At 35.5% G+C, this 16,466-nt stretch overlaps 1 long non-coding RNA gene across 2 annotated transcripts; it reads right to left on the minus strand.

The window, feature by feature from the left end:
* Nucleotides 1–749: 749 nt before the first annotated feature.
* Nucleotides 750–3,632, minus strand: LOC133824292 (uncharacterized). 2 transcript variants are annotated; one of them, XR_009888510.1, is made up of 2 exons: nt 3,117–3,632; nt 750–815 (listed from the first exon to the last, which is right to left on the minus strand). It is a non-coding gene; the product is annotated as an uncharacterized LOC133824292 (long non-coding RNA). The 2 variants fall into 2 exon arrangements; XR_009888511.1 differs by having other exon boundaries at nt 750–835.
* Nucleotides 3,633–16,466: the final 12,834 nt, after the last annotated feature.

Genomic DNA, 16,466 nt, shown 5'->3' on the forward strand with positions numbered 1-16,466 from the left:
TTTCACCTAGTTTTTGATCATTTGTAACAAAAAATATGAACTGAGAAGGCCCTTTTTTCTCTTTTGGTTGTTCATTGGGTCTATATTCTGTTTTTCTGAATGTGTGGTGGGATGTTCTGTTTTATATCATTGGCGTGACTGTTGCAGCCATCCTTGCTAAATTTGAATTATATGTCAAGGTAAACATATATTTATATATTATTAATTGCTTATTTATTTGTGGCAATTAATTCTACAGTGGCATTTAAGCCTTGATTTTCTTAAAATATAATTTAAAAATTTATGGTAGCATCCCACTTGGTTTTGCACTAAGGAATAATTTTGGCTGGTTATATATTAGTATAACTTGTTTTTATCTTTGATTATACATATAATTGTTATTTGAGTTATTTTTCATCAATATTTATGGCTAAAAAATCTAATCTATACATATGGAAATAATGAAAACAATATGACTAAGTGAAAAATCTAATCTATACATATAAAAGCTTACATAACCATCTATCAATACCAAGTCAAAAAATTCAAACAACACACAATAAGTTTTCTTCCTTATATCACCGCAACACACAAACAAATTTTCTAGAACCTACTTCTCTAATACACACAAGTTTTCAACCTTCCGTTATCACCACAGCACACAATTTTAATCTCAGAACCTACTTCTCTATGGATGAATATTTAAGATATTCAAACTCCTCTAACATTTTTAAGATATTAATAATAAGAGTTAAAAGAACATAATTCCGTACCTCTTGCAATTAATAATCAACTTAATTAACTTTGCAATGCTCCTTGCCAATTCGATCCACAACCTAAAGAATATAATCAATACCTAAAAGATTAATACAAAATTAAAATTAAATGATACAAAAAAACCATAAAATTCATGAAATTACTTCTTATTAGTTGAAGGTCAAAATAGTTTATTTGGCAGGGTTAAATCGTTAGAGCTGAACATAAAGATGTGTGTGAAGCCATTCTACATGGTAGTATCTTATCTTCAAAGTGGTTGGTAATTTCTTAAGATCAGATGAATGAAACTAACCATCAAATTAGATTAAGAAATATCCACATATATATACATATACACATGTAAACTAATTAAGTGGATTTTATTTTCGTATGATCATGTGACAAATTCTATTAATGCTTACAGGTAAACCAGGGATTTTAGACACATAACTTGAAGCAACACGCCTAAATTTATGTCTTGGAGAATAAAACTTATAGTCTTGAGCAGACACAACTACTTCATTTCGACTAGTCAATCGTTTAAACCTGCAACATGAGCAATCCAGTGAAGTCAAAAATAGAAGAAAAAAAAACAAAAAAAAATTGAGCATTCTAGCATTTAAACAGTCAAACCACTGAAGGATTTATGGGAACAATACATAATAGCTTAAAACAATAAACATGACGGAGCATTATGAAAACATTAAGTGCAAATAACAATCCTTCCTCTTAACATGAAGATAAACACAAATGGATTAATGTCACCCGAGAGAAGTAGAAGGAGAGATCATAGATATATATAGATGTGAAGGCTGCACTAATGTTGTGGGTGACAAGGTTAAATTTTGTACTTAATAATGAGGCTGCAGCTCATTTTATATACGAACCAAACTACTGGTCCCCAACAAAACATTTGCCCCCGTCATATATATTATTATGTTAAAAACATCGTTGATATTATGTAAAATTGATGCTTATGAAAATGTCATTTTGATAGATTCCAAATAAACATAAGAAAAATAGTATACCGTTTACTAAATATATTAGTTTATTATTGTGATGGATGATTAAAGTAGTGTGTTTCTTTGTAAGAGGTTTTTTAAAGTTTAGATATTTTAGGAATTGACTTTCATGATAATGGCTTAAACTAGCATGCACTATACTCCCAAAATGAATACCAAACTAAGTATATGGATGGAGAAACTATTTGTCCGTATGTATGTGATCAAGTTGGAAACTTTTTATCCATAAAAGAAAAATAAATCAAAATCTATCTAATAAATTAGAAAACGAAAGCATATTGCAACTTGTACAAATGGAGACACATTTAAAAAAGGAAAAAGACAAAAACATTTTTTTGTTTTTGGTAAATCAGAAAAAGTATATCAGCTCCATCATCAAGTATCTGGTACTAGAAACAAATAGTGGCTGTCAAAAATAGGTTTAAACAGAGCTTAGATACTCAAAAGTTCTCAACTGAGAAATATCAGATTAAGCAAGGCTGTCAGATATTTTGTCCAGTGCTTGACTCAGTATATTGGCAACAGATGGTATGGGACAGACTCAGTATATTGGAAACTATACAGCATTTATATTTTGACTGCTTGAATAGTTGCAGGGTGTTACAAGACTTAAAGACATGGTTACATTGGAATACATCAGCTGCTTCTTTACACAGGTTAATAAGTAGTATTAGACATAGCAAGCATAGTCGTTTTAAAAAAGGAGTGCTTACTGTCACAATTGCTGCTATGGTCTATCAAATATGGTCAAACAGAAATGAAACTTTGTGGCATTTCAGATGTAAACAAATAGATTCAATTGTACAGAATATAAAGATTGTGGTCAAATATAGAATTACAGGGGTTTGGTCTAGGAAGTTAACACATAGTGATAAGCAATGGTTTGATCAATTGTGATGAGACTTAAATGTATATAATTTTCAGGCCTATTGGTGCTGTAGGTTGTAAAAAGACAAAACATTTACTTGTAATAATTTTTTCAACCTGTGCCTCCACTCTTTTAATTATAATCCAAGAAAATTTTAAAGAAAAAATTACAATAAGCTGTCAAATTTCTCTCTATATATGTATAAATCCCATTAGACTAAAAGCAAAACAAAATGAAAGGAGGATATTTTCATATCTTATTTTTAAGCTCTATCACTCAACTATAAACTATATATACTAATGGATGGAGTAGTCTATAGAGAAGGAGACTTAAAAGTTGGACCACCACTTTTTAAAGTGTTCTCCATCAACAAAGAAGCAGACAAGAAAATAGATATTATTAATAATAATAATCTCAGAGCATTTATTTCCATTTGTTATTATGATAATGCTTCATAGAGAGAGAGAGATAGAATCATTAGATGAATGAACCTGGTATTAGTTGATTAGAGATGTGAGTAATTCGAGAGAATATGGGAAGACGCTGATTGTGGTGGCAACTTGTCAATAAATAATCTGTTTCATTTCTTTAACCCCACACTGCAGCTACAATATATAACAACCATGAAACAAAGAAGATATGCAGTAAGAAATTGATTGAGCTTTAAATTTATAGGTGAGTTTGATGCAATTTAAAATTAAGAAACAAGCTGACATTACATGAAAGTCCTGTGAAAAAAATAAAATAAATGAATGCCCCCCACTAAGATGATACTCATAAAAACAGCAAGTGAAACAAGATGTTAGTTTTAAGAAAGTTAAATGCTTAAAACAACTTGAAAACTTCATTGGTAACTGTGGAACAATAAACTAATCTCAGGAAGAAAAATAGCATGCAAAGAAAAAGAAAATACATTAGCTTAGCTTTAGCTTTCAGAATGTTAAAAAAATAATTACCAATGCCTCTTTAATCTTTCATTATGCTCTAAAGTGCCTTACTACAAGGTTAGTACTTCTTGACTCAAATTCTTGTGATTATATGAAAAATCTTATATTTACAAAATAAAATATTAAGAAAAATCAATATAGTGTATCTCTAGCTATTGATCTTGATAATTTCAAACTAAGAAAGCATAATAAAATAGATGTATCTATATATACTTATAATAATGTTTGATTTTCACTACAATTTATCAAATATATATCATCATTAGTTCAACACCTATGGAGTTTGACTACTAAAATGTCATGTACTAAATATCAAGTTATCAACTACACTACTATAGCTCCATCAATAATAATTAATTTCAGTTTCCTTATAAGACTGTATTATTATTATTTAATTCATTTTTATTTATACAATTACCAAGTACTACACTTTTATATAACATATATTTAAATATTTGTATAATGGAGACATTGTAATGACCAAATACATTAACACTGTTTTGCAGGAGTGTTAATGGTGGTGTGAAGAGATAAGAGCAGAGGAAGTTAAGCTCTATCACTGTACAACTACAACTGCCATGTTCAGGGGTTCCTTGGAGTAGCATTAAAGACTATCTCTCTCTTTCACCTATACCAGCCAAATAAGTTTTACTAAAGAAGGAAAATAATGGACCGAAAAGAAAGAAAGAACAAAGAAAAATAAAAGTGGCAGTTTTATAAGTTGAATATTGGATTGGTGCTTTGATGATTTTTAATTAAATTGGTAGAATGAGAACATGGGCTCTTTTTCTCAGACACTGCTCATGATTTTCATAATAATAAATTTCATGCTTTTATCATTAAACAGTTGCACCACCACACACAATGTTGATATGTTGTTACTTTGTCAAATGCCTATGCACCTGAGAACTTAAATGTTCATCATCATGGCCTATAGCAGTTCGAAAGGGACGATGTGATCCTCAGGTGTACTTGACAGAGCATCATAAACAGTCCATAAAAAACAAGACTTCCAGTTTAGAAAGAAAAGAACACATCATCATAAACCGTCCAAAAAGAGAATTCCCATTTTAGAAAGAAAAGAAAAAACAAAACTACCAGTTTCTCAAAAAGTCCATAACAAATATCATCATAGCAGAGAATCAAACAAAATGCATCATGGATAAGAACCCAACACCAAAAAACTATAACTGATATAAAGCATTAAAAAAGAATAGTACATGATTCGGCTTGTCTTACTGAGCTCTTTCTTTGCAGACTCCTCTATAGCTTGCATACATCTTGGGTAGAACTTGAAAATGTCAAAAACCCACTTGAAAAACAAAGCCTGCGCAGAGAAGAACTAAAAATGTCGAACTTGAAAATGGGTATTCATACACATTTACACGAAGAGAGGAAAACGTACCTGGGCAAGCTTAATCGTCCTCCTCCTGGGCAGATTGGTCGAGAAACGAAGAGAGAGAGAGAAGGTAAACGAAGAGAGCGAGAGAGAGGGGGTAAACATAGAGAAACGAAGAGAGAGAGAGGGAGTAAACACAGAGAAACAAGAGAGAGAGAGGGGAATCGGGGACCGACTGGTGGGTTTTTTTCTTTTTTTTTTTTTGGTGAATTGGAATCGTGTGAAAATTTTTGGGGAGCTGGGGAAAATTAGGCGCCAAATTGCAATTAAGTCCCGCCTATATACATATACACTTATATATATTATAATACTTTTTTAAAAGTGTTAAATTTTTGTGTTATGAAATGGGCTTTTGTTGTAGTGGACGACCCCCGAGCACGATCCTGCCCCGTGCCCAAGCTTACACCTAGTCACAACCATGATAAAGGATTCCATAAGTAATTGCATAAGGGTTTCCGGATAGAATTCTAGCCTCCAGGACATCGAATTCCACCAAACACGGTAGTGGGATCGATCTCGAGCACCAAAGGTTAGGTTCCCATGCTTAAAAACTCCAAAAGGCCACAAATGCCCTTAAGGGCTGCGGCCCCTAAGACCTGCGCCGCGGCCCGCCCCCTAAAACAGAGGCTAGGCCTCTCTGACCACAGACACCACCGCAGCCTTGCCCTTGTGGCGCCGCGGCGCTCCCTCGTCTCAGAGCCCTCCTAGCTCTTCCTTGCTCCGAAGGGCCGCAGCACTCTAGAACAGAGCCGCGGCCCAGCCCCGCGAACCTAGAAAAACCACCATTTGTAACATTCAAATCTCAACCAAATCCACCCTAAACCATCCCAATAACACAATTCAATTATCCCAACATTCTAACATGATTTCAACAACATAACCCAACATAAATCTAGTCTAGAAACCCATCAAAACATCATTTCAATCTTTTGAACCCACACACTCAAACCAGCCATGAAAACACCAGAATTCAAACATTAAATCATAATTTCGAGCTTACCTTCACTGCAGAACAAATTCTCCAAGTTATTTTTGGGCTAACTCCCAAGTTCCTAGCTTCAATTCAATCCTTAAATATCAAAACCATAAACACCCTTAAAACCCAGCGAAAACACAGAATTCTAATGATCAAGAGTATGATTCAGTTCTTACCTTTGTTTCTAGCTTGTTTCCCCTAGCTTCCACTGAATTAAACCTCCAATTGCTCAGCTCAAACTCTAATTCCCAGCCACAAAAGGAGAGAGGGAGAGAAGAGTCGGTTCCTTGAGTTTCTACTGTTTTCTATTTTTTTTTCTTAGTCTAACCTTAGTTACTTAAGTCTATCCCGAGGCTTGGGGTACCGAAAACGTCCCCGAGGGAAAAACGGTAAAATTTCCCCAATATTCCCACTTAGGCTTCCTAACCTCAAATATATCTCAAATTATTTATTTTCATAACCCGATAATCCAAATAATCATCTAATACTCGAAATACCCCTTGACTTGCCCCAAGTCAAGTACCGGGTCCTGTTGTGACTTTCCCGCTACTTGCTCCCTAGGATCGCCTCATGTCGAAAGATGCAAACACATATATCCACATAATAATGTGGTCTTAACAAATTATCACAAAATCACATTTATGCCATAACGGGCCAAAATTACAATTATGCCCTTACAACCAAACAGGGCCCCGCATGCTTATCAAATACTCAAAAACATGCATTTCACATAATCATGCATATCACACCATTAATTCACACAACTTCCAATTATGCCCTCCCGGCACACTAATCAAGGCCCTGAAGCCTTATTAGTAATTTTGGGTCATTACAACTATCCCCTCCTTACACTAATTTCGTCCTCGAAATTTACTTGAACAAATCAGACAATAAACCTCTTACCTCTGACTATAATTCCCAAGGTCCAACGATTTTACTCTTAATCTTCAATAACACTCAAGCGTGAGTGGCGATCTTGTTTGTTCCACAAGATCTTGTCTGATAACTATACCTTCTTTAACTTTTACTTATACATCAGATCTGCAGGAACTCCAGAGCCTACTTAGTTCACAACAATTGCATCATTGACTTATTCTCGCTACCCGAAATAATAATGAGTCATTGCCTCTACCAAGGTGATATCCTCAGAATTCTTGTTGAATCGGGAGTCAGAACTCCCCTTCCTTTTCCAGAACAACATACTTTCCCTTATCTGCACTTATTTGGAGAGATACAAAACTCTCATCCTGGAACTTTGTATTTCGAAGTTAAAAATTTTCAAGTTCTTATGTCCTTTAAGATAGGCAGACACTCATGCCTTAAGAGTTCCAACAACCTCTTTAGTTCCCCCCGGAACTAATACTGAACCACAGTATCCACTATCCCCCACTTCCTTACTTTGTGTAGTGTAGCGCACCAAAAATATTTTTTTTTAGATTATTTAATTTTTGTGATTTATTTTATTTAAATGTTAAGTGTGATGAATTGTTTTATTTAAGTGTTGTTATTTTATTTAGTTGATTATTTGTTTTATTTGATTATTTATTATTTTATTTAATTGTTAGAATTGTTTGGTATAATCTTTTGAATTTAAATTTGTTAATTGTTTGTTTGGTTAATTAATTTAATAAGTGAATAATTGTGTAACACGTTTATTTTACTATTAGTGTTACATTTTAAATAAGTGTGACAATTGATGTGATTATGTGAGTTATGGTTGAATGCACTAAGGTGCATGGTAGATAGTAATGCACTCTAGTATTTTAGTGTGTGCTAGTACATGGCAATGAGGTGCACATGTGTAGATTTTCTACACACTCTTTCCTTTATGGGATTTATTTTAGTTAATAAAAAATAAATAAATAAATAAAGGAAATGGCTAGTGTGGACGTGTAGTGTGTGGTGTGTAGTGGGAAAAGGATTGTTTTTTTTTAGGTAATAAAATCAAAATTTGGAAGGCACTAGCTATTTTGGGATAGGAATGTGATCACCCTTTATTATTTTATATCTATTATAATAAAAGAAAAATGAAAGGGAATTAAAGGAAAATGGGGAAGAAAGGAAACTTACCATTTCCTCTTGATAGTGGCTTTATGGGAATGAGAATTTAAAAAGGGGATTAAGAAGAGATTAGGCCATTTGGCCGTGACCTAGAGAGGAGATAGAGAGAGAGAGGAGGCGTGCTAGAGAGAGAGAAAGCAAGGGCTGCAATATTTTCTAGAGAAGAAGAAGAAGAAAAGAAAGAGAAGGAGAAGAAGAAGAGGGTTTCGAACCCTAGGTAAGAATCTATCAACTAGTGTTTCACATATTTGCTTTTGGATCTTCCCCTCTTCTCTAATCTAAGGTTGATTTTGTGGTTTCTTTCTTTGGGTGTATGGTGTTTGGAAATCATCTATGGGCGACAAGAGGTTTTCTTGCTACTGTGTTCTTGATTTTACAATCAAGAGAGGTAATGGTCTTTCTTAGCCTATATATTGGTTTTGATGGGTTTGTCCTTGAGGTTTTTTATGGTGATGCTAATGGTTGATTATTGTAGGGTTGATGATTATGATTTGTATATTTTGAGAATATGATTTGTTTAAAAAGGGTTCATGGGTATGATTGAGGGAATGGATTTGATAGGGTTTATAATGAGGAGATATGTTATGTTTATATTGCTATGGTTATCTTTTTAATCTTTGATTTATGTAAATGGTAAATGATGATTTTAGAAATATGATAAGAATTATGTTAGGGTTTTTGTAAAGGCATGTTCATGAGATATGGTGTTATGAATTTATGTATGCTATTGCCATGGTTATTGTTGTTGGATTTCATGTGTAGATTCAATGGAATAGAAAATTGGTTTTATAAGATTTCATGTGAATATGTTAGTAATATTAGAGTCATGTATATAATAAGAGTATGATGAGATTTTGGACATGTATGATTTTATGTGAAATTTTTGGGATAAAAGATGAGTTTCATGAGAAATCATGCTTGCTGATTTTTTGGAAATAATTGGGTAAAAGTTGATAAAAAGATGATTTGCATGCATAAATAATGTCATTGATGCTATGTTAATTATATGAAATTAGAAAGGGGATTTTAAGTCTCATTAAAATGATATTTTACTCAAATAATTACCTACATAATTTTTATTGATTTTTGAGAAAATATGAGCTTTTAGATTAAATATGGTGATTTTTAATGATAAAAATAGTTGCTGGAATTTTTGTAAGAAAATATGAAGTGAGTTTCACTAAAATGAATTTGATGAGTTTTTGGAATAAATTATTTTTCTTAAGTTATGGTAATATTGAAAAATGGTATTTTTAATGGTATGAATGCATATTTTGATAAGTTATGATTTTTTCCTTTATTTTGATTGAGAAAAATATTTAGATTCTATTTATTTGTGATTTTTGAGAAAATAAATGGTGGCTGAAAGTTTGTTTTAAAAATGTTAAAAATTGTTATTTAATTGTCACATATGGATTTTGTTACATAAAACTAAGTCTTAAATAATTTAAATAAAAATATATTTTTCCACACTTAAAAATATATTTTCTCACCTCATTTAAGTAACACAATGATAAAATTTATTTTTCTAAAGGAACATATTAAAAATAGGCATTTTAATTAAATCCAAGCTTTTTGGTTAATTCTTTGTAATTTGAGATTAATGAATGAAATTTGTCACATATTTTATTTTTGAGCTAAAATAAAATAATTTTATAAAATAAAATAAAGTTTTGAAAAATTTAATCAACTTAGAAATTTTAAGAAAAATAAAGCATGTAATATGTCTATTGATTTTAAAACAATAAAAGTAAGAAATGTAGATTTATCGTTTTTGAAAACGTCTTTATTACGCACTGTTCCAACGTATGCATGTTACATGCAAATCCACTTTTACGTCCAAAATTATGTTTATTATTCAACTATATGGTTTTTATAAAACGATCATGCTAGTAAAATGGGTAAAACGAGCATTATTCTTTTATGGCGATAATTGCATGTGTTTGTGTAACTGTTATTATGTGTGCATGGCCCATGCACACATGAGTTGTATGGAAGGGCAAAATAGTAATTTTATGAACCTAAGAAATGTTATTTTGATTATGATATAGGCTCGTTGAAAGATTGTGAAATTCTTAGCTTGGACCTGAGGTAAGGAAGTTAGATAGATTCTATGATTTTATGCTATGAATGGTAAGACTGTTGTATGAATAAATTGTTATGAATTATGAATGCCATAACGTGATGATATGTTGAATGTGATATGTGTATGGATGTTAGATACATCAAACCAGTTACGATGTCAGATACATCAAACAGATTATGATGTTAGATACATCAAACAGATTACGATGTCAGATACATCGAACAAGTTACTAAGGACATTGAGACGTAACTCCTAGGGCGGACGCACCGAGGTTATTCAAGGACTAGTGATCTCCTGTTTACCTCATAGGGTGACATGGACAACTAGCGATCCATGCTCATTATGTATGCTGTATGTTTGTGATATGATGATATGTCACGATTATGTTATGATATGATGATATGTTACGATTATGTTATGATATGATGATATGTTACGATTATGTTATGATATACCATGATGTTTTAGATGAACGTTAGTGTTTGTTTTTGTTGTATTCTTACTTGCTTATTTGTTTGTACTTCCTTACTGGGCTTTTAGCTCACCCCCTTACTTTCCTTCCAGGTAGCAAATAAGATTTCTTTATGGCACGCGTGGTGACATGAGGAGTTCTATCATCATGGGGTGTATGGCGTGGGGTAATCCTATGGACGGAAAAACGATCAACGTAGAACGCCATTTAAATTATGTTTTGTTTTTAAGAGACTTTCCTAAATTATCAGTGGGACTCAGTTTTTTAGTTTTTGGTTTCTTTGAACTTTGCATAAAAATCTATGTTTTATTTTAAAACTTATGGCGCCAACTTGCATGGTTTTAAACAAGTCCCCGTGAGACTTTGATAATGAATGTTATTCTTTTATAAACTATGTTATGCGAATGTTTTGTAAGTATTAGTCTAGGGCGTTCTTTACATGTAGTACTCCTTGCTTTTCGTCTTACCAAGTCCTAAGCTGTGTCACCCTTGCTGTACTCCAGCATTCATCACTGTGACTATCTCTTCAAGGATTACACTGTCCATAGTGTCTCAAGTGTTCACACACTTAACGCTTAATTCCTTAACATAACTGTTAAGCCCTCAAATTGCTATCCTATCTGCAACCAATCAATAATTTTAGATTCCCACTCGGTTCTCTTCGTTCTCTGACCCCTTTCCAAAACTTTGAAAACAAATGGATCTCAACTTAACATTAGCAATGCTCTACCCCATCACTAATTTATACAAACCAAATTATGCTAACTCATTCAGCTGAGTTACAATTTTTCCCTTGTTCAATCACCTTATTTATAGTTCAATGTGGTCCATTCCGATGATCCACCACCATATCACTTTACCTCTCAATATTCAAGTACACTGAATTCTGTCCCCGCTCAAACCTTCTAGTACAACATACCCTGGGGAGTGGAACGATGTCTATTTAGAATTCCCATCTCCACGCCAAACTTCCATCAGATCATTCATCCGATCCTAGTACCCTAACTCATAATACCTTGATAGGGTTCTTCCCTGTTTCCTCCTAACCATCACTTTTGATTTCGTTGTCCAAAGGAACACATACATGCTCATTACCACACACTAAGGCTATACCAATCTCAATCATTACCTTGTCAAGTCCATTATAACCCATGACGTTCTTTTTAGCTAACACACATTTTTCCCAAATAAAAGATCTTCCTACAATCAAATATTTCCCTCGCACAGCCGAGGATTTCCAACAACAACCATCTATCCATTATATTTCACTAAATCTTAGTCTCAACGTTATCTTACTTACAAATGACCAAACGCTCATTACCTTACTCTATGCATACTCTGCCTACCTACCACTTCCGGTATATCGATCATGTTCTTATTTTACCTACTGCGAGACGTGATCCATCCTCACATCAGCCTGAGTCTGAGCGTGCCCAACCTGTGATGCACCCTCACAGAATCATATCCTTATCATAGGTTAGGTCCTTTATGCTATCCCTCTATACTCAACCATAACACGCATATTCCTGCTTCACCAAGTGCTAATCAATTCTTACCCTGTCTTCCGAATTTTTGATCTGACACTATCCATTCGGTCTAATCTTCAAGTTATACTGTTCCTCTAATTTCTGATGTAGCTGCCTGCGAAGTTACTTATGTGGTAGATGATGCGCTTACCAGTCTTGTTGTGCTTCCTGACCTTCAGACATTCTTCAATAGCTTCTTTGTGACTTCAAACCAATCTCTTCATACCTAACCCCTCTTCTTCCTATAGCACTATTATGAATACCCCTAGCGAGACCAATCTGACACTTCATAGAGCCTTACCTGTGACCCTGCTTCCTTAGTGCTAACGTCTTCAGCATAATAGTCGATCACTTCTCACTTTGACTGGAGAGTAATCCGACATACCGCCCGTAAACCTGAAGGAGGCTTGTCCATACCGTTCTTATATTTCCTGCTTGAAGAACTTACCTGTGTGGCTGAAGCTTGAACTAGTTAAGAACCTTTGTTACCAATTCCTCACACCCTACTCGGTACAAGTAGTAATTCCTTAAATGTCTCTTTCCTTGGTCTCCAGCTGGTAATAACCAGATCGTAGATCAATTCCTGGAAACATTGTCCTGTTTAATAACCGAGTATGTAAAACTCTTCATCCTTAACAGACGATACCGATAATTTCCACAATATGATGCTCTGTCTAATCCAAGGTCAAATTTCTTCAACTGCTTCAGTAATCCTTTCTGTCAACCATTACTGTCTGCCACATTGTTCCCGATATCAAACCTACATGTAGTCCGACCTTGAAGCACACCCAATCTTTCCTTGTATACCCATCTAAATTCCCCATTGGTCAGCTTAGTTTCCATTCAGTCCAACTAAAGTACTCCAGATGATATCCCCTACAATCCATGGTTGTCTCTTAACAAATTATCTCTCATTTTAACTCATCGAGGCTTCCATATGATAAGCTATATTGCTCTCACCACAAACCTCTGTATTACTTATGTCCCAATTTCTCTTATGGAAGTGTCTAATACCTTCTCAACAAACACTAATACCTTCAACCCGCACAGTACCCTTGAGGCATATTCTCAACGTCGAACTCTCCCAGCTCGTTATATAACCAAATACGTGAACTATTCAATCAATTGATTGTCTTCGAGGAACTAGCCTCAGACTTCTTCTATAGCAAAACATCTTAGTCCTCTGTTTCCCTAACCATGGGAAATCCATCCTAGCATATCAATCATTCATATAGAAATCATGCCCTCACCTGATATCCTTCCAAGTGATGTACTCTGCCTCAGGTGCATATCAAACAATCTCACTGGTCCCCGTCACCATCCTGACGACTACCTTTACAATCAAACCCCCTTCTTATCAGAAATTAAGTGCCATAGCACTGCTTGGGGTTCTTCTACCTCGGTTGCCAAAAGTGGGTCCTTACTGAATTCCACCAATGGAAGTATTGTCTTTTGCATCTCCTGCCCTATGACATTCATGCTCTAACCTCATTTCCCCAAATCACAACTAACATGGCCCTCATTGCCGCCTAAACACAGATGAAGATCTCATACATTGGAGCAACCCTGATACTCCGACCCATACCAGAGTTTGAACCTTAACCGAGCTGTCATTTCCAACTACCTCCACCTGTACCAACCGTCCAAAATGAGTTACCCAACTCACAAAACTCATTGATATACACTATTGTTACCTTATCATTCCAAACCAAGCTTATAAGCCTATTAGTCTTCGCAGCTCAGACTATGCTTTTATAAACTCTTTTATCAAATCACCGTCTGAGTTCTTTCCAACTCATTATGCCAGCATCTTGGTCCGAATACCATTTCCTGGCATCCTTCTGCCACCAGTACTTAGTGCAACTCCTTATTTATGACCTCTTATCTTCATATTTCCAAGGAAGCTTTGCCCATCCACTAACCAATTCTTAAACAAACCTGAATTTTCCTCCCCAAACCAGAGGTCAATGCCCTTTTTGGCCTTCCATTTAAGACTCTTTATCTGCCTGTATCCTTATATTAAACCCACACCGTTTACTCACATACTAGCAAACATCTCTGCAACTCTCAGGGCAGATGGAGGTTTCCAACCCCAACTATCATCTGTAACCCTCTTGTAATACGATGCCAGGTCTGCTTAACCATTCTGGATGCAAACAATCTGAGTTCATCCGCCACCGCTGACTAAGCTCCTCAGCCCTGAGGTTCACACTCCGAACCAAACCACATCTAGGTCCAAATAACCATAATATTCATGCACACATAAAGCATAATAAACATTAATTCACAATTCTACGCAGTTAGCTACCCAATTTATTACTACCATGTTTATTCACACTCTATCATGCTTCCTACAAGCCAATAAACAAGCATAACATATAAATTCAACTTGGGCAGTCACCCACATACAATCGGTATGCAAACCATTATCCAAATATTCATTCACATGCAACAACAATGCTGATCAGCATGCCTCAATCTCATCATACAATAGTCAAGGGCCAGGCCCTATCAGTTCTCATGCTCCCTATGGTCATACAACATAATACATCCATATTTCAATCAAAAACCTAAGCATGTAGTCTCATATATCAATTATAGAACCCTGAGTCAGGCTTGTCTTTAGCGGCGAGTGTACATGTCCAACCTATCTCCAGGAACCCTTAAACATAGGATGCTCTGATACCAAGTTGTAACGCCCTGGATAACCGAGACCGTTACACTGTGTGTTTGAAATAGTGCGAGACTTGCTAATCAAGTCATTTGATTAAAAATGTGAATCTAACGATACAAACAGGTTAGTTTTAAAGGATTTTGGTTATAAACGAATAATTTTCATTAAAATACATGTTTGGTACATGGGATCCCAATTCAAGGTTTAAATAACGTAATTACAAAATTTTCAAAGCTTATAAATAACCAAGCCACTCTAATGGCAAAATACACGTTTTAGGTTCTCGTTCCTGTACAATTCCTCGACCGTGGCGGCCGAGCAGCTGACAATGTACACCTCGCCCCCAGAGCTCTCTAACCCATGGTTAACTTGCCTTACCCTTGCCCTTACCTGCACCACGTAGCACCCGTGAGCCAAGGCCCAGCAAGAAAACATAATCACTAATAATATTCAATTATTTCACAAGACATAACCAAGTACTCAACAGTGCACAATATCCACCCATTCAACGATAATATTCAACAAGCTAACAATCTGCCATTCAACTAACCAGCATATCATAATCATCATAATAATTGCACTCAAATCACATGATACTTAGGGCCGACAACTTAGGTCGCACCCTCTGTTTAACGCACTGACTCCGGCCCGCTTAAACTGAGCTCAATGCATAGTAAGCTGTCCTCGGCTAGTAGTGGCCGAGCTGCGCCCTGTGCGCAAGTGTAAACTCCGGCGCTCTTAGGCCGCACATTTACTATTTACATGGCATGATACCATCCATTTAAAATTCACATGGCATAATATCATCCTCTTTATAGAGCATACAAAACAGGCAACCCTTAGTCCCAATATAAATTCCACAACCAGGTGCAGTTTTCTTACCTTTAATTCCAAGTGCTTTAATTAGGAGAGACGACCCTCGAGCACGATCCTGCCCCGAGCCCAAGCGTACACCTAGTCACAACCATGATAAAGGATTCCATTAGTAATTGCATAAGGGTTTCCGGATAGAATTCTAGCCTCTGAGACATCGAATTCCACCAAACACGGTAGTGGGATCGATCCCGAGCACCAAAGGTTAGGTTCCCACGCTTAAAAACTCCAAAAGGCCACAAATGCCCATAAGGGCCATGACCCCTAAGACCTGCACTGTGACCCGCCCCCTAAAACAGAGGCTAGGCCTCTCTGACCACAGACAACCACCGCAGCCCTGCCCCTGTGGTGTCGCATCGCTCCCTCATCTCAGAGCCCTCCTGGCTCTTCCTTGCTCCGAAAGGCCGCGACACTCTAGAACAGAGCCGCGGCTCAGCCCCGCGAACCCAGAAAAACCACCATTTGTAACATTCAAACCTCAGCCAAATCCACCCTAAACCATCCCAACAACACAATTCAATTATCCTAACATTCTAACATGATTTCAACAACATAACCCAATAGAAATCTAGTCTAGAAACCCATCAAAACATCATTTCAATATTTTGAACCCACACACTCAAACACACTCAAACCAGCTGAAAACACCAAAATTCAAACATTAAATCATAATTTTGAGCTTACCTTCACTGCAGAACAAATTCTCCAAGTTATTTCTGGGCTAACTCCCAAGTTCCTAGCTTCAATTCAGTCCTTAAATATCAAAACCATAAACACCCTTAAAACCCAGCGAAAACACAGAATTCTAATGATCAAGAGTATGATTA

This window comes from Humulus lupulus, chromosome 1 (genome assembly GCF_963169125.1).
Source record: "Humulus lupulus chromosome 1, drHumLupu1.1, whole genome shotgun sequence".
Classification (NCBI taxonomy): domain Eukaryota; kingdom Viridiplantae; phylum Streptophyta; class Magnoliopsida; order Rosales; family Cannabaceae; genus Humulus; species Humulus lupulus.